The sequence below is a fragment of the Sus scrofa genome, chromosome 1, assembly GCF_054392235.1.
Source record: "Sus scrofa isolate SSC_HxYL_T2T_F1_AM1 chromosome 1, Sscrofa_HxYL_maternal_Yorkshire_Landrace_v2.0, whole genome shotgun sequence".
Taxonomy (NCBI): Eukaryota; Metazoa; Chordata; class Mammalia; order Artiodactyla; family Suidae; genus Sus; species Sus scrofa.
Window position 1 is genome coordinate 19,727,407 of NC_139383.1, and position 23,865 is coordinate 19,751,271.

General features: G+C 38.6%; 1 long non-coding RNA gene across 2 annotated transcripts in view; it reads right to left on the bottom strand.

The window, feature by feature from the left end:
* Positions 1–16,811: 16,811 nt before the first annotated feature.
* Positions 16,812–23,865, bottom strand: part of LOC146405958 (uncharacterized) — a 39,991-nt gene continuing 32,937 nt past the window's right edge. For both annotated transcript variants that reach the window (XR_014845140.1, XR_014845141.1), the window contains exon 3: positions 16,812–17,115. This is a non-coding gene — a long non-coding RNA (uncharacterized LOC146405958). The remainder of the gene's footprint in view (positions 17,116–23,865) is intronic.

Here is a 23,865-nt window from a genome sequence, read left to right on the forward strand (position 1 = left end):
GTTTTGTAGAGATGATTAAAGTGTCATAATCAGCCAATTTTAAGGGAGATTATTCCAGATGACCTGGGAGGCTTTATTTAATCAGTTAAAGGCTGTTGAAGCAAAAGTGAAACTTCCAGAAGAAATTCCAACTTAGGACAGCAGGTTCAGCTCATACCTGAGAGTTCCAGCCTGCCTTTCCTAGTGGCCTGACCTATGGAGCTCAGACTTGCCTAACTAGCCTCCACCATCCCATAAGTCAATGCCTTTCAGTAAATCTTTCAATATATTATCTCCTACTGGTTTTGTTTCTCTGGTGGAAACCTGACTCATATACTACCCTTGCAGAAGCAAATGGGTGATAATGGTTTATGCTACCACCTTTTTAAATAGCATTGTAATATTTCTTAAAAACATACCGAAAGGTTTTTAGTCCTGACCTAAACATTTAAAGAGTAAGGTTTCACTCCCCCCCACCAAAAAAAGATAGTTTATGAGTATTATTGGTCCATTGGTGTTCTCTGATGTGGATGTGCACATTTCAAGAATAGGCAAGGAGATCCATTACGATGTGGAAAAAAGATATTGGAAGTTGGATGGAGTGGGGGATAACTTATAAAAAAAGAAATCAAGCTTCCCCTTATTTAATATGCAGATCACCACCAACACCCTTAGTCCCATCCATTTACGTGGCAGTCATGCATCTCATATGTAAGTGAATGCGGGAGCTACTCATGATCAAGCATGGAAGGTTGGCGAAGAATTTCTTTCTTGTGTCAGGACATGAGCGCAGAGGAGCTGGTCCCTGAATGCAGAGGAGGAGGGGCCTGCCTATAGTATCCGACTTAGCCATGAGAAAGAAAGGAATTTTTGAATGCAAAATGAGTTCCAAAGAAGATAGTGAAATTGTTTCAGAAAGATTTTAAGTACCAGTGAACTTTAAAGCTCTTTAAAATCCTGTAGTTAAGTCACTTTGGTATTTTCCATTTTAGATTTTTTTTTTTCACCTAAAACACATGGTGTTAAGATCGAGACACTCTTTAGCCTAGTGAATCATAAATACTAAAAAAAGAAAGAAAAAAAAAAGCAGCCTGCTATTTCCTTTTCTAAAAAAGTTAGCATACATAGAAAATGCAACTATTCCTTTTTTAAAATGCATCAAGGAATTCAGTAACATCAGTTGAAAAGGCATCGGTTTTCATTGGGTGTGCAGAAAATAGTTGTAGAATTTAATTGGTTGTAATAACTGATAAACGTGGTTCACACTGGAGCAGGGCTGAATGGGTTACTGAAACATCTGCAAACTTCCTGCCCATTGAAGAGACCCGTCTAAAGAACACTGAGAAATTTAACACTTTTCACATAACTGCTATTCCTGTGTGTTTCATATTTAATAGTAAGAAAGGCTGTTTGATTCCATTATGTGATTGTGATATTGGGAATTAATTGTTACGCTATTATCCTTCTAAGATTTATTTAAAATTGACTAAAGCTCTTTGGTTTTTTTGGACTTCTGTGACTCTGACTGCCAAGATAAGTGGTGCCTCTGCCCTGAAATCACTGCTTGGACAGCCAGCAGATCCCAGATATAAAGGGAGAGTGCAATCAATTGAGGAGACTACCATTCAGGATAATACACGATAGTATATCTCTCACACTAGACAAAAATCCTGTGTTGTTTTCCCTTTCAGTTGGAGGCAAATTGGACCTTAGAAAACACTGATATTCAACAATAAAAAGACAGATAATCCAATTTGTAAATGGGCAAGTTTTTTTTAAGTTTTATTGAAATATAGTTGATTTATAATATTGTGACAATTTCTGCTGTACAACAAAGTGGTTCAGTTATACATACACACATATCTGTTCTTTCTCAGATTCTTTTCCCATGTAGATTATCACAGAATATTGGGTAGAGTTCCCTGTGCTATACAGCAGTCCCCAGTGGCCAGCCATTCCATATACCACAGCGAGCACATGCCAGTCCTAAATCCTCAGTCCCTCCGTCTGCCCTCCCTATCCCCGGCAAAGGATTTTTTTTTAAGAGAAATATTTTTATTTCACAATGAAGACATCAAAAGCTTGAAAAATCCAGAAGTTCTATGTAATTTCTTCAAAAAATATGTGTATTTCATACTGCCATTACCATATCACTAAACATGTGTGCCCTCAAATATGATTATCAAGTAGTCCGTACAAATAGTAGTCATTTTAACCTCAAGGGTTTTTTCCCAGCTTTAATGAGGAATAACTGACATATCATTGTATATACTTGAGGTATACAGTGTGATGATTTGAGCTACATATACATTGTGAAATAATTACGAAGATTAGGTAATTAACACACCATCACCTCACATAATTAACTCTTTGTATGTGTTTGGTAAAAAAGTTTAAGATCCAGTCTCAGCAAGTTTCAGAATACAACACTGTATTACTAACTATAGTCATCGTATTGTATATCCTCATAACAAAGTTTGTACACGTTGACCCCTCTGAGAAAGATACACAAGTGGCCAATAAGCATACAAAAAGATGACCAACAGCATTAGCCACCAGGGAAATGTAAATCAAGACCTTGAAGGGGTTGGGGGAGGGAGAAGATGAATGAATAAGCAGAACACAGAGGATTTTTAGGGCAGGGAAACAATTCTGTGTGCTAACCACAAAGGGAGAGACGTGTTATTATACATTGTCAAAACCTGCAGAGTCTACAACACAAAGAGTAAACCCTAATGTAAACTATGGACTTTGGGTGATAAGGATGTGACCAAAATATGTTCAGCAATTCTAATAAATTATAAATTTACCATTTTGAGATGCTCCCTGATTATGCAGCAGGTTAAGGATCCAGCATTGTCACTGATTGTGGCTTGAGTCACTGCTGTGGCTCAGAGTCCTGCATGCTGCAGGTGCGGCCAAAAAACAATTTACCACTTTGATGTATGATATTCATACTGGGTGAGTTGGGGCAGGGGGGAGGTGGGTGGGAGGTTTATGGGAACACTGTACTTTCTGCTCAATTTTGCTGTGAACCTAAAATGGCTCAAAAGAAAAAAAAAACTGTGGAAAAAAAAATACTCACACACACAATGAAATACCATTTCACTTGCGCTAGGATGACTATAATCAAAAGACAGACAATAACAAGTTTGGGCAAGGAAATGGAAAATTGGAAAACTCTTCCACTGCTGGTGGGAATGTTAACATGTACAGCCACTTTGGAAAACAGTTTGTCCATTTCTTAAAAACTAAAACATGCACTTACCAGCTATGCCACTCCTACATGTCTACTAGAAAGGAAAGAAAATATATATCCATACAAAGACTTGCATATAAATAATTTGGCAGTTCTGTAAATTGTTAAACATAGAGTTACCCCATGACCCAGAAATTCCACTCCTAGGCATATTAGAGAGCTAGAGCTGCTATAACAAAATACCACACACTGGGCAGCTTAAACAACAGAAATTTATTTCCCAAAGTTCTGGAGGCAAGAAGTTGAAGATCAAGGTGTCCTCAATGGTCTCTCCTCTGCATGCAGGCATCCCTGATATCTCTCTTCTTAGAAGGACACGAGTCATATGGAAATAGGACCCCACCCTAAAACTTGTTTTTCATCAGCATTATTTACAATACACAAAAGTGGAAATCAGGAATTCCCTTCGTGGCGCAGTGGTTAACAAATCCAACTAGGAACCATGAGGTTGCAGGTTCAATCCCTGGCCTTGCTCAGTGGGTTAGGGATCTGGCGTTGCCGTGAGCTGTGGTGTAGGTTGCAGACACGGCTCGCATCCCCTGTTGCTGTGGCTCTGGTTTAGGCCGGTGGCTACAGCTCCGATTAGACCCCTAGCCTGGGAACCTCCATATGCCACAGGAGCAGACCTAGAAAAGGCAAAAAGACAAAAAAAAAAAAAAAGTGGAAACCACACAAACGTCTATCAAATGACAAATGGATAAATAAAATATGTCATATTCTTAAAACAGGAAATTATTTGGACACAATGAGAAATAAAACATGCTACAAAAGGGTGAATCTTGAAAATGAGCTAAGTAAAAGAAACCAGCAGTAAAATACTATATGCTTCTATTTATATGAAATGTCTAGAACAGTCAAATCTACAGAGTCAAAAAGTACATCCGTGGTTGCTAAGGTCTAGGAGGATGCTGGGGTGTGTGGAGTGACTGCTAATGGGTATGAGGTTTCTTTCTGGGATGATGAAAAAGTTTTAAACTTATATTGTAGTTATAGTTGCACAATTCTGTGAGGGTACCAAAAAAAATTGAATTGTACACTTTATATGGCTGGGTTTTATGGTATGTGAATTATATCTTAATAAAAATGTTTTAAAATATTTTTTAACACAGCACAAGGTTGAGTTTTTTTAAGTCATTTGGCATGCACAAGCTTTGGCAGAGCCTATTCTAGATTAAAATGAGACAGATGGTCTTCAAAATATCAGGCACACATTGCTGAGGATATTGTACTGGGGGCCTGTGAATCTCAATGGTATGCGGCAGCCACAGTTAAAATGTGCGTGTGTAGCATCTGGGATTGCTGGCTGTAATTGACACTCAACTGAGCAGATAGCCATGGGACTGGAATGTCTCAACGATGCATAAAGTTCTTAGACATGAAACAAAGGTGACTATTATCTTTCAAAGATTCATTAACCCTCATGATGTTCTTACATAAAGCCCTAATCTGGCACACTCATCAGTATCTGATTAAAATTCAAATGGTCTTCCAAATCAGCTAATGATTATAAATCATGTAACCTGAAAGTGGTGTCTTCTCCTCTTCCTAAAAGTACAGTATAGTTGTCAATCTTCCTTTGACATTGAAATACTGTGTTGAACAATCAAACTGTAAGACTCAGTTAAAGGAATGCAATTGTGATATGAGCAGTGGAATAAGCTATGGAGGACAGTGTGGGTCAGAGAATCTCAACCTCAGCATTAGGGACATTTTGGGCCAGGTAACCCAGGGGATTGTCCTGTGCATCAGATGACATTTATTAGTACAGTTGGACTCTACTCATTAGATGCTAGCAGCATACCCCACACCCCAAATTATGACAACCGAAATTGTTTCCAGACATTGCCAAATATCTCTGGGTTGGGGGGCAAAATTGAGAACCACTGGCATAAGTGGAGAAAGACTTAATCATTTTCCACCTAGCAAAGGGAATATTCCATGTATTTAACTTTTGGCTCACTAATTTGAAATATTCAGAATATTATGTAATAAGTGGTTTCATTGATATTACAAGTTTAGGTAACCATATTCTTTGCCAAGTTCATCTGGAAGATTGTCATATTTTGCTCTAAAATTTGAATCCAATTCTGAAATGCCAGCATGAAGCCACAGAAAAAATTCTATTTGTATCCTAATAAAAGACTGCCCTTGGACACCCTTGGACACTTATAAATGGAAATATTTCAGAGGAATTGAAATGTAACTGTATAATCAATTTTGCTGTGCAGTAAAAAATTTGCTATCCACCGACAGAGAATTTGCCAATATACTCGATGTCTTTATCATTATGAACACCAAGTCAGCACGGTAGAACTCACCTTTGTTGTCCTTCTAGCCTGTCAATTAAGTCATCTAAGAAAGAAGGATATAATCATGGAAGTTTTGATACATTGTACTGCAAGTGTTTTCAATGTGAATTTACTGCATTCTGAAACCATGATGAGGATGGCATCTGCCCACACATTTGTACATATCATAACATTAATATAATATCATTCTGTGACATTAGATTTCCCACTAAAAATTCTTCGCCTGTCTCAAGAGGCCTTTAAGAAGACCTGTGCCTCTGCCTTTAAGAAGTTAGCTTTGGAGAAGTTCCCGTCATGGAGCAGTGGTTAATGAATCTGACTAGGAACCATGAGGTTTCGGGTTCGGTCCCTGGCCTTGCTCGGTGGGTTGAGGATCCGGTGTTGCCATGAGCTGTGGTGTGGGTTGCAGAAGCAGCTCGGATCCCGCGTTGCTGTGGCTGTGGCGTAGGCCGGTGGCTGCAGCTTTGATTCGACCCCTAGCCTGGGAACCTCCATATGCCACGGGAGCAGCCCTAGAAAAGGCAAAAAGACAAAAAAAAAAAGTTAGTTTTGGAGTTCCCTGTTGACTCAGCATGTTAAGAATCTAGCATTGTCACTGCTGGGGCTCTGGTCCAGGTCACTACTGTGATGAAAGTTCAGTCCCTGGCCTGAGAATTTTCATATGCTGTGGGTGCAGCCAAAAAAAAAAAAAAAAAAAAAAAAAAAAGAAAGAAAAGAAAAAAGAAGAAGAAACAAGGGTTAAATGATTCCTAACTTTCTTTCCTTCTTTCTTTCCTTCCTCCCTAACAACCCCACACATATTTTGCCATTCTTCTACAAGGAACCATGGACAAGTCTGCCTTGCCTAGGAGCATAATGGGGGCCTTTACCAAGAACCTTCCCCAGAGTTCAAGTGGTATTAGCTATAGATGTTCACTAAAGGAATATAAGCTTGGAGAAGAAAAGTCTTCTCCTGAAACTCTAAAAAAATAAAAAGGATCTTGTTAATTGGAAGTTTTATTAACTAATGGTATAAGAATAAGCCTACTGGCTGATTTCTGTATCTCAGTAAATGGAATTCCATCTTTCCTTTGTTCAAGCCAAGAACGTTGAAGTCATCCTAATATCTTTTTCTTCTCTCATCCTTCACATCTAATCCATCAATGTACCCTCAAAATACATCTGAACTCCAACAACTCTTCACCTCTCCAGCTGCCACCTAGCTCCTGCCATAGTCACTCTTAACTGGGTTGTGTGTCAGCCTCCTACAGCCTTTTCCCAACATGGTCACTGATGTAATACTTTTAAGATATATAGCAGAAAATATCCCAATTCTGTAAAACTCTCTCATGGCTACTGACCTGTCTCAGAGAGAAACCTAAACTTCCTGAAGGCTGGAAGGGCCCAGTTGATCTGAGCACCTTCCACCCCTCTTCCGTCATCACCCACACTCCCCCTCCATCCCTCTGTTCCATCCTAAGGGTACTTCTGTTGCCTGGAACATGTCAAACATGCTTTCTCAGGGCCTTTGAAATGGCCATTCCCTCTGTCTACAACGGTTTTCCCTCAGGTACTCGCATGACCCACTGTCTCATTCCCTCTGAGCCTCTGCTTCAGTGTCAGCTTATCAGTGAGGTCAATTTGCAAATCCTACACAAAGAGCTACTAAAGAATAAAGAGATATTCCATGTTCATGAATAGGAAGATACAATATTGTCAAGATGCCAGTTTTTTCCAACTAGATCTATAGATTCAATGCAGTACCAATCTAAATTCCAGAAAGCTATTATATGGATGTTGACAAACCTATTCACTTAACTGGTATTTCCTCTGATGGTCTCCTTCAGTCTCCCTTGGTGACAAAATTTATGGATTTTATGGGGACTTTCTGTAGTATGTCTTTCCCAGATTCCTATTAAGGAAGTTTGTCTAAAGATACTCCTCCTACCAGACAATATCCTCAGTTTAGGTCAACTATGAAGCAACTTAATTTCATCATCAATAGATTTCTTACGTTAAAGATAAATCAAGAAGTTAACCAAGAAGAAAGGTGCAAATGCCAGTCTTTTTTTTTTTTTTTTTAACCCACAGTAGGATTAGGTCTACCAGGAGTTCAATATCCTGATTTGTCTTATTTTTTGGATAGGAATGTCCTATATCATTCGTCCACAAACTATAGCACTACAACCTGAATCAAAATCCCCTGGAGGGCTTGTTAAGACACAGAATTCTGGGCCTTGCCCCCAGAGTTTCTGATGCAATAAGTTTGGAAGTGGCCCAATAATTTCTAACAAGTTCCAAATGACGCTGATCCTGCTGGTACATGGACTGCACTTTGCAGTGCCTGGTGTGCCTCCTTTTTAATTACGAAGATCTTAGGTTGGTCAGAAATGTGATGTGTCAACTTTCCAGTGCTCTATGATGTTATATGATATTGAAATATAAAGACAAACTTCAAGGATTTCCCTTGTGGCACACTGGGTTAAGTATCTGGCATTGTCACTGCAGGGACTCTGGAGCCTGCTGCGGCTCGGGTTCTCTGCCTGGCCCAGGAACTTCCACGTGCTGCAGAAACGCCACTGTCCCACCCCCCAAAAAAGAAAGATAAACTTCATTTTGTCTGCTATCCATGTAAAAGGATCAATGCATTGATCTTTCACATCCACTGAAATAAGTACCACTTCAAAATGTCTGAGGAGTCAGCTTAAACAGGGTGTAAAAAGTCCAGAAAGGGACTGTCATATGCCTCCAGGCATATGACAGTCCAAATACATTTGCCATTTTAAGTGCAGGCTTCTCTGGAGAAACACTGAGTGACTGTTAGTCTACTGATGTCAGAAAACCAGAATATGAATTCACATCCAACAAAGACGAAAAAGGATGACACTGAGTCTTTAAATGTGGTTGAAAACTAGCTGTGCTGCTATAATTATGTATAAAGATTTCTCTTAAGATTAGCAGCTAAATAACGCACACTACCAGTAGATTATGTTTTGACCTGCAGCACTGAGTGTTAAACAGAAATCAATGAACTCATCATCTGGGGAGTTCCCATTGTGGCTCAGTGGGTTAAGAACCTGACATAGCATCTGTGAGGATTCAGATTCGATCCCTGGCCTTGCTCGGTGGATTAAGGATCTGGCCTTGCTGCAAGCTGTGGTGTAGGTTGCAGATACGGCTCGGATCTGGAGTTGCTATGACTGTGGCAGAGACTGGCAGCTACAGCTCCGATTTGACCCCTCGCCTGGGAACCTCCATATGCCGCAGGTGTGGCCCTAAAAAGTAAAACAAAAATTAAAAATAAAAATGGAAAGAAAAAAAAAAAGAAAAATCATCATCTATCCCAAAGATTTGATTCAGGTAGAAATTCCCAGAAGTTTTTGTTGTTATTGTTATTGTTGTTAATGTTGCTGTTTTTTCAAAGAACTCCCCACTTCATTAATGTGGGTTTATTTGAAGTACATAAACTTGGGGAGTTTTCCTCCTTGGATGTATATTCTGTACTGAAAGGATAGCACACTCCATTCTCTCCTTAGCTGGTAAAAGCTACCGATTTAATAACTGAAACCATGGCAATCTGTAAAATTCCAGAACTGTTATGGTCAACCAGTTACACACATTACAAATTTTTAAACCCCCTCCAAGTCAGTTACTGGCTTAGAAAATTGGTAACAGACATATTTATTGTCTATATATAAATCAATTAAAGTAAACATCATCTTATTGGTTAAAAGTTAAAATTAATTTATGAAAAAGAAAGGGAAGGGAAGAGATTTATCCTTTTTAAAAAATATCTATTGTGGAGTTCCTATCATGGCTCAGTGGTTAACAAATCTGACTAGCAATCATGAGGACACAGGTTCTATTCCTGGCCTTATTCAGTCGGGTAAGGGTCTGACATTGCTGTGAGCTGTGGTGTAGGTTGCAGACGCAGCTCAGATCCTGTGTTGCTGTGGCTGTGGTGCAGGCCAGAAGCTACAGCTCTGATCTGACCCCTAGCCTGGGAACCTCCATATGCCACAGGTGCAGCCCTAAAAATAAAAAAAATTTTAAAAAATCTATGGTTACAAGCACCTTTCAGATGTTATAATTACTTGGAAGCCCTCTTTTCGATAAACAGCTTAGAAAATTCTGTTCTCTGGATAAGAATTCCTATTCCTTTGAAAGAACCTGATCATTTAGTGATTTCTGTAGCTGTTCAGAAATATCAAACACTTCTAAGAATGACATTATATATTGACAACTGCTTCCCAGGCACTGCCTGGAAGAAAATATCTATTTTCTGGTTGCAGCATAATATTTAAAACAAAATAATCAGGCAGCTAATGGAAAATGTAACTGTAATACAAAGTAGATACTAAGAAGATACTTGGATTATTGTTAAAACTTAATATCTAATGCTGAATCAAAAATTACTTCAAGGTTTAATAACTTTAAAAATGAGAATAATTTCTTTGTATCTCTCATGATTTCTATGGGTCAGGAGTTTGGCCATCAGTCTCACGACATTGGGTTCTGTCGACCACAGTTGCAGTCACATTAAAGTTTGGCTGGTATGTACTCTGTATTTAATATTTGACATGTAATCATTTACTCTCTGCTTTATCCCACTAAGATTTAGGCTTCATTCAGGATTTTTCTGTAGGGTAATTTTTCGTATTTCATTTCCAATATTTGGAACAATATTTGACAGATCATCTTCACTAAATATTTGTTTGATGAATGATGTTTTGTTTGGAAATTCTTCCCCACTAAAAAACAACATTTTTTTACAACTTGATCAAATTTTTAAGGAAAAGGATGATGTTGCATGAAATAAATAGGAGGAACATTGTTATTGAAGATAAATACAAATTATTATGATGCAAGATTTCCAATTTTCTCCTAAAAACTCTGATAAGTCATTGTAGATATTTATATTGGTCCCCAAAATAATATTTCAAGAAATCAGCTGTGAGTGATTGTTTTATAGCAAGCTTTTAAAAATATACATTGCAGAGTTCCCATTGTGGCTCATTGGGTTAAGAACCCAACAGTATGGGTTCGATCCCTGGCCTCATTCAGAAGGTTAAGGATCTGGTGTTGCTGTGAGCTGTGGTGTAGGTCACAGATGCAGCTCAGGTCACAGATGTGGCTTGGATCCAACATTGCTGTGGCTGTGGGATAGGCTAGCAGCTGCAGCTCCCATTCCACCCTCGGCCCAGGAACTTCCATATGTCACAGGTTCAGCCCTAGAAAAAAAGGAAAAATAATAAATAAATAAATAAATAAATAAGAATATATTTTGTAATTATTTAGACTGCTTAGGCAGTACCTCCTTCTTCAGCTTCTGACTGAATTTACTAAACAATAAACTAGAGGGGTGAAGTTTACAAAACAAGACTCTTCTAAAACAGCTGCATTAGTTCCCTCTGAGTCTGTACTTCTGGTGGTTTTTTATTGTTTGTTTTTTAAGAACTCAGTAATGGAATCAGAGCAAATGGCTTGATTTCAAACCCAAGCTCTTAGATTTCTCAGCTATGTAATACTAAACAAGGTTTTGGACTTAAGTCTTTCCTCATGGGTAAAAATAAAGATAACAATGTTACTTAATTTTATGGATGGAATTGTGTCCCCCTCAAAATTCATAACCCCCAGAACCTCAGAATGTGACTGTATTTGGAGCTGGGGTCCAAGGTAACTAAGGTTCAATGAGGTCGTGTGTGCTGGTTGTAATTAAGGATGACCAGTGTCCGTGAAAGAAGAGGCGGTTGGGACACAGACATATAACTGTGCACAGAAGGGAGACCAGGAGGAGACACAGGATGGAGATGCGTCTATAAGATAAGGAGAGAGACCTCTGAAGAGATCAACCCCGCTGACACCTTTATCTTGAACTTCTAGTCTCCAAAACATGAGAGATTGAAATTGTACTGTTTAAGTTAGCCAGTCTGATCATAAACTCAGAGTCTTGAAACAATAGAAATGGATCCTTTCCTGGTCTGGAAGCTGGAAGTTAGAACATAGTTTTCCTGGGGTGGAGTCAAGGTGCCCTCGCTCTGGAAGCTCTGGGAGGACATCCCCTCCTTGTCCCTTCCAGCTTCTGGGGCTGCTGGCCTTCCTTGGCTTGGGGCTGCAACACTCCAAGTTCTGCCTTTGTGATCACGTGCTCTTACCTCCTCTGTGGGTGTCAACCTCCCTGGTCCTCTCCTTTATATTGACGCGTGTGACTGCATTCAGGGTCTGCCAGGTTAATGAAGATAATCTCCCCTTGTCATGACCTTCACTTAGTCACTTTTAAAAAGACCCTTTTTGGAGTTCCCACTGTGGCTCAGTGGGTTAAGAATCCAACATAGTGTTTGTGAGGATGCTGGTTCCATCCCTGGCCTCCATCAGGGGGTTAAGGATCCAGTGTTGCAGCATGCTGTGGTGTAGGTCGAAGACACAGCTTCCATCCAGTGTTGCTGTGGCTGTGGTGTAGGCTGGCAGCTGTAGCTCTGATAGGACCCATAGCCTGGGAATTTCCATATGCTACAGGCATAGCCATAAAAAAGGAAAAAAAAAGGAATTTTTTTCCATATAAGGTACCATTTATAGATTCCAGGAATTAGGACCTGACATCACAGTGAGCCATTACTCAGCCTAAGAGGGGGAAGCGTTCAGACACTCACTGGGTGAATACAAGTTGCCTTTCCATGCCCCTTACATCAGCAGTGCTTAGTGAACAAGAGGCTCAGTGTACTTGCTCATGTTAAGATCAGGGAGAAATGAAGAGTGGAAAAAAGAACACCGAGACTTAAAAACCCTGAGTATTTCTATAATGATTTCAATTTTGAATTTTAGCTTCCTATTTTATTTTATTTTATTTTATTTTATTGGCTGGGACCATGGCAGAGCAGGGATCAAACCCACAACATAGCAGTGACAACTCCAGATCCTTCACCTCTAGGCCACAAGGGAACACCTAGCTTTCTATTTCAACATTTTAGAATTTATATTTTGGAACAGAAATAAGTAATTTGAATATAGGAATAGGACATAGATCCAGCCAACAGGTATCGGCAGTCTTTGTCTTGTGCCCCATCTTGCTGTTCACTGCAGCACCCTGCACCCCGAAAATCTTGCTCTCCCCCCTCCATCTCCCCTCCCACCTCAGGTGGCACAGAATTATCTGTGGTTGTGTGTTAGATCAGCTAATGTTTGTGTGGGAAAAACAGTCTTGACCTCTGAACTGCTGGTGGCAAAGGGGCCAGAAAAGTAGAGGCAACCCCGAGAGTCTCCTTTAACCCTTTTCTGCCACCTGTGGCCTCTTCCCTGGAATCGGAAACCACAAGGTGTCCCCACGTTCCCATTTGCCCAGTGCACAAGTGCTGCACCTTTGCCCCCTGCAATGCAGCCTGAAATGAACCCTCTGCCACTTTCAAAATGAGGTCAGAGGTTGCTGACTTCTGTGCTGCCAATAATATCTGATAATAATAATGCCTCCAATTTAGTTTTTTATTAAAAAAAAAAGAGCACTTTGGTGTAGATTCTCTCCCCCAGATACTGGAAATACGAAAGTAGATGAGCTGCCTTTTCAGCCCTTAGGCATCATTTCATCCTGGCTAATTACAACTCATTCGAGCCTAAAAACTCAGGGAGGAAGGCGACAGAGCTATTACTCTGCTCATTCTTCAAGTAAGGAAGATAAGTGCTAAACGCATATTTTTGAAAGAAAGAAAGGAAGGAAGGAAGGAAGAGAGAGAGAGAAAGGTAACCTTGTGACCTTTATACAGACATAAAAATGAACACGCATTAAAGATTTTCATCTAACTCTTTCACTGAGGGAACAGGCAGATATTACAGCCGGTTCACAAAAGAAGTCAACAACAAATTTGTTTGGAGTAAAGGAGAGTTGAAGCGAATTGTAAATGGAAGCAAAACTTGTTCCCCTTCCCTCGCAATGGGGGCAGAGGGAGATGGAAGTCGTAAAACTTCAATAAAACTCATACCAGGCAGGACAGAATTTGTATGCCTATTACTTGCAACACACAGAGTTGTAAAATGGCTCCCATGAGATCAAAAAAATAATAATTCGATGTAAAGACAATGTACACAGGGTTTCCCAAATAGGGCCTGCGTGTGACTCTTCGACTCCCTGGCACACAGTCAGTCCTGCTTTGTCTTTCAGTGCTCACTGGAGCAGCACCCCACTGAAGATGGGGAGAGCATAAGAGGGGTCAAAGATGCCAAAATGTGAACTCAAAATAGGGCTTCAACAGACTTGTGGTTGCCAAGGGGGAGGGGGACGGACTGGGATGGACTGGGAGTTTGCGGTTAGTAGATACAAACTATTACATTTGGAATGGACAACACAGACGTCCTACTGCACAGCACAGGGAACTCTATCCAGTCTCTTGGGATAGAATATGATGGAGGATAGTACACGAAAGGGAATGTGTGTGTATATGGCTGGGCCACTGTGCTGCAACGCAGAAATTGGCACAACACTGTAAATCAACTATACTCTAATAAAAACTTTTAAAAATAAAAATAAAAAATAAACACTAAAAAATGGAGCTTAAGTCTAGGACCTGGGATGGTCATCACCATGGGGAAGAAAATAGCCTAGAATAATAAAACTATAGCAGTTTAAGAAAGTATGGTAGCCCATGGTTCTGAATATTCCAAACTAGAAAAAAATAGAAAAGCACCACAGTCTCAATCATATGTTTGTGTCTTAAATTTTATTTATTTGATGCTTTAGATTTGCTGGGCTTAAAAAAAAAAAAAAGGACATTAACAAAGAGATGATGGTGTCAACAAATTTGCCTACCACCAAAGACCTAAAAAAGGTGGCAATTCAAAAAGAGACATCATCATTTCAGTGTAGACTCTCAGAAATCTAGGACATCATCAAACCTTGGTCCCTTTGGGGCTTTTCAGTTAGAAAGAATGCTGTGACTTTTTTTTTTTTAAGTTGTCTTTATTCTCCAAGCCTTCTAAATTCTTATTCATAAGCTAAATGACTTTAAAAATGACTTGATCTTTGCACCAGATAGCAAGATGCTGCCTTCTTACAGGAGGCTTTATTGTGTATTCTGGTTTTTGTTTTGTTTTTGTTGTAATTTTTATGTTTGTTTTAAAAAAAAAACCTTTCATTTCTTTTTCAAGGGTCTTTTTCAGCTTAAAGGTGTTTTGCATAAGTAAACATAGTGAGGGTTATTCAGTAATAAACGTCCTTCAGGAATAAATGTGAAGACCTCTCCAATTAAGGTCCAAAGCAAGGAAAGGTAAAAAATGAAGACAGTAATGAAACAAGAAGATGGGACTACAGGCGAGAGCCCTGAGGGATTTGTCTTAAATTATCATCACACAATAAGAGGAGGAGAGGTGAACTAATCTGTCAACAAGATGAAAGAATAAACCACTCATACAAAGAAATGCTTTGTAACTTTATGAAAGCATTGCCAGACATTTTTATGATTCAAATTACTCATGTGGATAAAGAATAAGTAAAAAAGATTATCACAAAAGATTTTGACACCATCTATTTAGCAACAATTTCCCAATAATACATCATGAGTAATCTTTCAATTCCCTGTATCCTACCGAGTGTAGGCCCTGCTTCCTGACAACTAGCCACTTAACAAGTTACTAAAGCCAGCAGGAAGCAGCAGCCAGAAGATGCTGCTTGTCAAAGCTACCTTTCTAAAAATACTTTGATCACGTCATTTCCCTACTTAAAAACTTTTGCAACCTCCTTGTTGACAATGGAAATATCCCAAACTCCTGAACCGGGCACAATTGTCCTTTATTAGCTGGTGCCCCCTACAAGTCTGGTCCCATCTTAGCCACAGCTACGAACTGTATGATGCCCACCTGCCCCCCCCCCCACAATTCCTATGTTGAAGCCCTAATGAAGCCTCCCAGTGTGATGATGGTATTTGGAGATGGGGCCTTTGGGAGGTAATTAGGGTTAGATGAAGTCATGATGTTGGGGCCCTCAGGCATCCAGAGAGCTTGGCCGCCACCTGCCTTTCCTCTGATGAAGGATGCACCAAGGGAAGACCACGAGAGAACCTAGTGAGCAGGCTGCCATCTACAAACCAGAAAGAGAGCCCTCACCAGACACTGGTTCAGCTGGCACCTTGATCTTGGACTTCCCAGCCTCCAGAACTGTGAGAAATAAATTTCAGTTGTTTAAGCCACCAGTCCATGGCATTTTGTCAAGGCAGCTCATGCAGATGAAGACGGCTACTTTCTTGTAACAAAACTCCAGTTGCACTAACCTTGCTATCCCCTTTAACAGCTGAGTGCCTTTTCGTATGCTGTTTTCTTTACCTAGAATGTTCTCCTCCCCCTTCTCTGTCTTTTTAACAACAGAGGCAATTGCAAAAAAAAAAAAAAAAAAAAAAAATCACAGCTCACCGCTGTCATTTTCATCCAAGTGGCTTAAAATATTTGTTGCCTATTGAATATTTGTTGCTTATAACTCTTAAACTCAGGGGCTATATTGTATGAGCATTTTGCCATGAATTTTTATGGAAACTGGGTCTCATATATATCCACATTTTTATGGCTAGTCATGTTAACATGTTAAACATGTGATTCTGAAGATTTTTTTGGTTAACTTCTAATTAAAATTTCTGCATTCATTTATCTTATTTTCAAGCCCCAACATAAGTAGTGCTTCATCTAAAAAACCTTCACCCCTTTACCTGTGCTTCTTTTACACTTTAGTTACAGCACTTACACTGTAATGTTTGCTCTGTTTGCATAGCTGCCTCCTTCAAGCTGAGGGGTCTGTTGCATGCACCTTTACAGCCTCAGCACTAATACAGAGTTTGATACATAGTTGCTCAACACCTGATAGCCTTAGAGCCAAACTCCAGTCTAATCAGATTAAACACTACACAGGATTTGGTCTTATTCACTCATTCATGTGTTCAACCAAAATTAACTGAGCACCTACCATCTGCCAGCTACCTCTTTGTGCCAGACACTGAAAATACCAAGACTAAAAAGATATGGTCTCTGCCTAGCATTATAATCCAAGAAAATGGAATGATTTCACACCTTGGTTGCTTGTGAGAAAGGGTTTCCTAAATCACGCGTGGAAATAGTTTGATGGAAAATAAAAGCCAAATGTTCTGTATTTATTCAGTATTCCTACTCAGACGGTGTTTCAGGGAGAAACACAGCATTTCAAATATTCTGAGCATAGAGTTTGATACTCGAAAGACCAAAGTAATTTTTCAACACCCCTATATGACTGGTAAACGGTGCTGAATGCTGTTAAGTACAAACATCAGGCACAATACCTGCCCTTAACTACATATTTAATTAACCAACAATAAATGTCTGTTTCAGAAATAATTTTTAGCATTGTACAGGGTTCTATTAACATACAATTTAAATTTAGATTATAAAAAGGCTAAATGTTGTTTAAAGATTAATGGTCGTTAAACAAAAATCTATTTTCGACACCATTAATGTGCCTACAAAATTTATTTTTACCAGTCAGAAAGAACAGAGTTAGAATTCAACTTAAGGTTTAAAAGCAGTTTCTTCTTTTCCTGCCCTTCCAATACATGCTGCTGCTCTTCTTCCAGCGGTGATGTTCGCAGCCTGCAAAGCAGATTGAACTTCGTCAATTTCTTATATTAGTTTGGAATCAGAAACATCAGTTAGAAGCAAATTCTAAGTGTCTTCTATGATGATCTCATTACTAAGAAGTGTCTTCTATGATGATCTCATTACTAAGAAGTAGCATCCCGCTACTTCTTAGTAATCTTAGTAATCTTTACTATGTTTGATCTTTTGTTTCTGTATTTGTGTTACAAACGTCTTTCATTTGTAATTTGAGAATGAAGGTGCTCCCATGTTGCCTTTTGGAACACAGAAAACTTTGTTTCTAAACTGGTATTATTATCTCCAGTCGAGGATTTGACTCCATAGGTAAAGTTATTCTGAATAATAATGGTTTGTACTTTAGAGCATAAGCAGACTCTGTGTTCATAGCAAAGAACATGCTTGGAAAAAGCACATTAAGTTGAAATCTTGAAAATTTATTCTGCTTTTCCCATAGAAACAGTGCTATAATAGAGTTCCCAGCCAGTGCCCCCATGGCCAAATTCTGTAAATGATGCCCAATGTACATATTAAATAAAAATAAGTAGTATATCATTTGAACAGAGTCATTTTTCTAAAGTACATCAGATCTTTTCTAAAAGTATTTTTTCTAAAGTACATAGATCAATTAGAGAAATGTAAAAACTACCAAGAGGAAATTGTAGTTAATATGACAGGCTAATTAGGTGAGATGAAATTGTTAGTTTTTTGCTGAATTCCAAGTCAGAACTGACATCTTCAAAAGCAGTTGGACCTGCATTTTGTTTATGTTTGACCTTCTCTAAGTACATGTGCATACAAAAGCAGCCTAAGCACAAGTTTGGGGCTGCTTTTCATGCTTCTGAAGAGGCTCACGTTGTATTTTTTATTTCACCAAGAGTGTGAGATCCATAACAATCTTCAGCACAATGGTTAGTATCAGATGGACTCGCTATCATGCTGTGAATTATATAGAAATACAGGCACATACGGAGAGCGACGTTAGGGCTGACCACAAGGAAGTACATTTCTGTCAGCCTGTTCGTGCAGAGCCATGAAATCCAAATCACACAGTACTGCATGCCACACTGCAGATAGCCAGGTCACACGGTCATCCAGTGTTAGTGCTTTGAACCCTTTAGATATTCTGTAGAATTGTGATGCTTTTGTTGAATATTGTAGAGAGGGGAAAGAACAACAGAGAGTTGCTTTTTTTTCTTTTAACAGTTTTATTGATGTATAATTCACATATAATAAATAACATATATTTAAATTTTCAGTTTTATAGGTTTTAACAAAGAACTACCCCCATGAAACCATCACTACAGTCAAGACAGTGAGCATATCCATTACCACAAAAAGTTTCCTCAAGTATCTTTGTCATCCCCCCGACATATCTGCCATCTGTCACTAGAGATTAATCACATTTTCTTGAGTTCTGTATGAATAGAATCAGTGTGCTCACTTTTTTTTGGGAGGGGGGATCTGGCTTCTTTCACTAAGCATAACTATTTGAAGATTTATCCAAATTGCTGCATGTGTCAATGACTTGCTTCTTTTTATTGCTGAGTAGCCTTCCATTGTATGGCTATACCACAGTTTGATTATTCATCCATCTATTGTTGTTAGGCTATTTCCTGTTTCTAACCAATACAAATAAAACTGTTATGAGCATCTGTGTATAAGTCTTTGTATGAATGTAAGTTTTCTTTTCCCTTGATCAGTACATTGGAATGGAATGGCTGGATTTTGTGGTGAGCGTGCACTTAACTTTTTAAAGAAATTTTCAAAGTGACTGTCCAATTTTATATCCCCTTTGCCAATGTATCAGAGTTCCAATTCCTCCACATCATCAACTCTTTGTATGGTTGGTATTTTTAATTGTATACATTCCACCAGATATGTGGTGATATCTCATTATGGTTTTAGTTTGCATTTCTGTAATGACTAATTATGTTGGACATTGTATCATATGCTTATTTGTTACCCAAAAATCTTTGGTGAAGTGTCTGTTCAGAGAGTGTACCCACTTTTTTGTTAGGTTGTTTGATTTCATATTATTGAGTTTTGAACCTTCTATAAATATTTTGAGTGGAAATCCTCTATCAGACCTATGTTTGCAAATATCTTCTCATACTTTTTATTTTTCCTTCTTTTTATGGTATCTTTTGAAGAATAATAGCTTTTAATTTTGATGAAATCCGTTTTATTATTTTTCGAAAGCTATTTTTCTACATATAGAAATCTCAGTTTATAGAATTTTATCTTTCAGTATTTTAAAGATCTTGCTCACTATATTATTTCTGATTCATATCTTTTCCTCTGTACATATGTGGTTTTTTTTTTTTCCTGAACTGCTCTTTAGATTTTCTTTTTCACTGGTTTTGAAAAATGTGATTATTCTGAATCGATGTTGCTTCTTCATTTTTCTTGTGCTTGTGGATTCAGTTTTCAAATTTGAAGAAATTTTGGCCATTATCTATTCAGTTATTGTTCTATACACCTCACTTATTTTCTTGTACTCGAGTAATCCCACTATGCCTATATTAGGCCACCTGAAGTTGTACTGCAGCTCTCGGCTTTTTTAAACAAATTTTTTAAATTTGTTTTTGTCTCTATGTTTCATTTTGAATAGCTTCTATTACTACATCTTCAAATTCATTATTCGTTTCTTCTGCAGTGTTTACTCTGCTGTTAATCTTAGCTAGCATATTTTTTATTCCACTAGCTGTAGATTTCATCTCTCTAGTTTCCCCCTGGTCCTTTCATTATCTTCTGTGTTTCTATTTAACATTGGCAAACATATGGAATACATTTATAATAACTTTTAATGTCTTTGTCTGCCATTTCTAACACATATCAGTTCTGTGTCAGTTTTAATTAATTCGTTATTTTCTTTATTATTTGCCATGCTTTCCTGCTTCTTTGAATGCTCAGTAACTTTTGATTGGATGAGAGATACAGAGATAATTTGAACTTCACCTTCTTCAGCACTGGTTTTTTGTCACTCCCATAAAAATTTTTGCGATTTGTTCTGAGATGAAATTAAATTACTTGGAAACAGTTTTACCTTTGGGAGTCTTGCCTTTATGATTTGTCAGGCAGGTCTGAAGCAGTGCTAGTAGAGGACTCATTCTTTCCCACTACTGAGGCAAGAATTTCCCAAGTGCTCTGTCCAATATCCCATGAATGATGAGAATTTCCATTCTGGGGGGCGGCAGAGTACCCTATTCTTAGCCCTTGTGAGGATCAGGCACTATTCTCTCTAATCCTTTTAGATTCTCCCCCCTGGCCTAGGGTAGTTTCTTCGCATGTGAACACTGATCTGTATTCTTCCTAATACTCAAGAGATCTCTCTGACTATCTGGGGTTTTGTGTTGGTGCAGCTTTCTTCTCTTTAATACTCTGTCCTATGAACTCCAGCCACCTTCGTTTCCCATGACCTTTAGTTCTCTTCATCAGCTCAGAGAGTCTGCTGGGCTCCACCTGCTGGACCCCACCAATGATCCCCATCCCTGTGCAGGACCTGAGAAAGCTCTCAGTGTAGTAAACTGAGGCAATCATAGGGCTCTACCTTGTCTCTTCCTTGTCTCTGAAGCATCACTCTCCTGCTTTGCTTTATGTCTGTTGTCTAGGAAACCATTGTTTTATATATTTTAGTTTTTATTTCATCCAGAAGCATAAATTCAGCCCTTCTTTTTCCATCTTGCCAGAAAGCTGAAGTCCCTGTTGTAGAGTTTTGCGGGGAAAAAATATTGTTGAGGCTTATTTTTTCCTTTCTAGATTTTTAAAACATTTCTACTCAACATCTTATTTTGGTACCTAGCATGTGTTCTACTGTGACCAAAAAAGTGCATGACATCAGGCAGCATCAATCCACTCTCAGGGGACACCAGAAAGTAAAAACCCATGACCTCTCCTTAGCCAAACTTGTCCTTAAGAGGGATGCTGATATATAGTTGACTCTCCTTGTTGAATTGTGCACTAAAAGTTTTTAAAAGAGTGGGGAGAAATCATAGGACATTACATAGTTTAGAGCTGTGTATATTGAGGAACAAGGCAATTTGTGGGATTATAAATTTCTAGTACCACCAGTTTCTGTATAAAAAAATTGCATTCCATAAAATGACTTACCAATATTTTGCAAATACTAATTGTCTCTGGCAATACAGCCATTTAAAAAATAACTACAGTAATAAATGGGTATTAAGTGCTTTCTATGTAATAGGATGTGTTCACACTTATAAATCAGATCTGTCCAGGTTCTCCTTCAAAATCCAGTGCTGTGTAGTGCCAGTTTGACAAAATTTTGGCTGATTAATAATATTTCTTTAAATTTTATAACCCTCATTTTATTTTGTAAAGTTTTATTGAAGTATAGTTGATTTACAATGTTGCGATAATTTCTGCTGTACGACAAAGTGATTTAGTTATACATTTACACACATTCATTCTTTTTCAAATTCTTTTCCCAAATAGATTATTACAGAATATTGGGTAGAGTTCCCTGTGCCATACATACAGCAGGTCCCTGCTGGCCAACCATTCCATATATCACAGTATGCATATGCCAATTCCAAACCCCCGATCCATTTTTTTCCTCCCCACCACCTGTCCCCTTTGGTAACCATAAGTGTGTTTTCAGTTTGAGTCTGTTTCTTTTCTTCAAATAAGTTCATTTGTATCCTTTTTTTAAGATTCCACATATAATGCCATATGACGTTTGTCTTTGTCTGATTTACTTCACTTAGTATGATAATCTCTAGGTCCATGTTGCTGCAAATGGCATTTCATTCTATATTATGACTAAGTAATATTCCATTTTACGTATGTATCATATCTTCTTTATCCACTCCTCTGCTGATGGACATTTAGGTAGCATCCATGTCTTGGCCATTGCAAATAGTGCCACAATGAACGTTGGAGTATATGTATATTTTCAAATTATGGTTTTCTTTGGATAGATGCCCAGGAGTGGGATTGCTGGATCATGTGGTATTTCTATTTTTAGTTTTTTGAGGACCCTCTACTGTTTTCCATAGTGGTTGCACCAATTTATATTTCCACTAACCGTGTGGGAGAATTCCCTTTTCTCCACACCCTTTCTGGCATTTATTGTTTGCAGCCTTTCTGATGATGGCCATTCTGACTGGTATGAGGTGGTACCTCACAGTAGATTAGATTTGCATTCCTCTAGTAATTAGTGATGTTGAACATATTTTCATGTATTTTTTAGCCATCTGTATGTCTTCTTTGGAGAAATGTCTAATTAGATCTTCTGTCCATTTTTTGATTGGGTTTATTTTTTTTATATTGAGCTGCATGAGTTGTTTGTATATTTTGGAGATTAACCCTTTGTCAGTGGCTTCATTTGCAAATAGTTTCTCCCATTCCATGGGCTATCTTTTCATTTTGTTTATGATTTCCTTTGCTATGCAAAAGACTTCAAGTTTAAATGGGTTTGATTTTTTTTATTTTCATTACTCTAGGAGTCAATTAATAATATTAATGGGCACTAAAATCTTTTATTATCCACAGGTACTATTGTAATTTTTACATATATTTGATTTTGTCACCTTCATAACAACCTATGAGAAGGTACAGTCACTATATTGGTAGAGGATCTCTCCTTGACCAGTCTTTAGTCAGGCTTCTCTAAATCCTTTTTCCAGCTAGATCTCAATTTTTAGACTCCCCTGTCCATCTTTGCATCACTCAGTTTTAGCAAGAAGCCTGCTATCTTGGTTTAGCCAGAATCCCCTACCAACAATGTCTGTTCACCCTTAATATCTAATTGGATTCATTATCCCCCAGGTGATGTCTGATCACCCAGGCCTACCTTTAGGAAGAATCCTATTAAGTTAGTTTAACCAGAATTTTGCCTGGTGTTTCCTCTTATTAATTTTTCATCTACCCATCCCCTACCCTGCTCCAGGATATAAATCCCCACTCTTCCTTGCTGTGTTCAGAGTCAAGTCCAATCTTTCCCTTATAGCAAAACCCCATCTCAGTAGTCCCTATATCTATCACTATAATCCTGAATAAATCTGCCTTACTGCTTTATCAAGCGTCATGCAATTTTTTTCTTTAAGGATATTTATTTTGCAGCTGAAGTAACTAAAGCATCAAGCGTTTAGGTTTTTTTTTTTTTTTTCAAGGTATCCCACCTAGTAAATGGCAAGGCAAATTTGAGTCTAGGAGTTCCCCTTGTGGCACAGCAGAAACGAATCCGACTAGGAACCATGAGGTTGCAGGATCGATCCCTGACCTCACTCAGTGGGTTAAGGATCCGGCATTGCCATGAGCTGTGGTGTAGGTCACAGACATGGCTCTGATCCCAAGTTGCTGTGGCAGTGGTGTAGGCCAGAGGCTACAGCTCTGACTAGACCCCTAGCCTGGGAACCTCCATATGCCGCGGATGTGCCCCCCCCCAAAAAAAAACCACATTTTTGAGTCAAGCAGTGTGACTGTGAAGTCTTCTTCTTATGATATTTTCTCCCAATTAGGCTTTATATTTGTTTTCAAAATGAAACCCAGGGACTATCATAGCTGTGTGCATGGCAGGAGTTTGATTTTATTCAGAAGCCAAGAAGCAAATCTCTCAGGATTCTGAAGCAGTGCTCATGTCCAGTTACTGGGCAAAGCCTAATTATTTCCTCATCAAGTTCCTTTCCCAAGATTCTTTGTCTTCTTCCAGGCAGAAGCAATACAGCAGAAAGCTGAGTTGTGGATGGTCCATTCCGTGCTGTCCAACAGAACGTTCTGTGA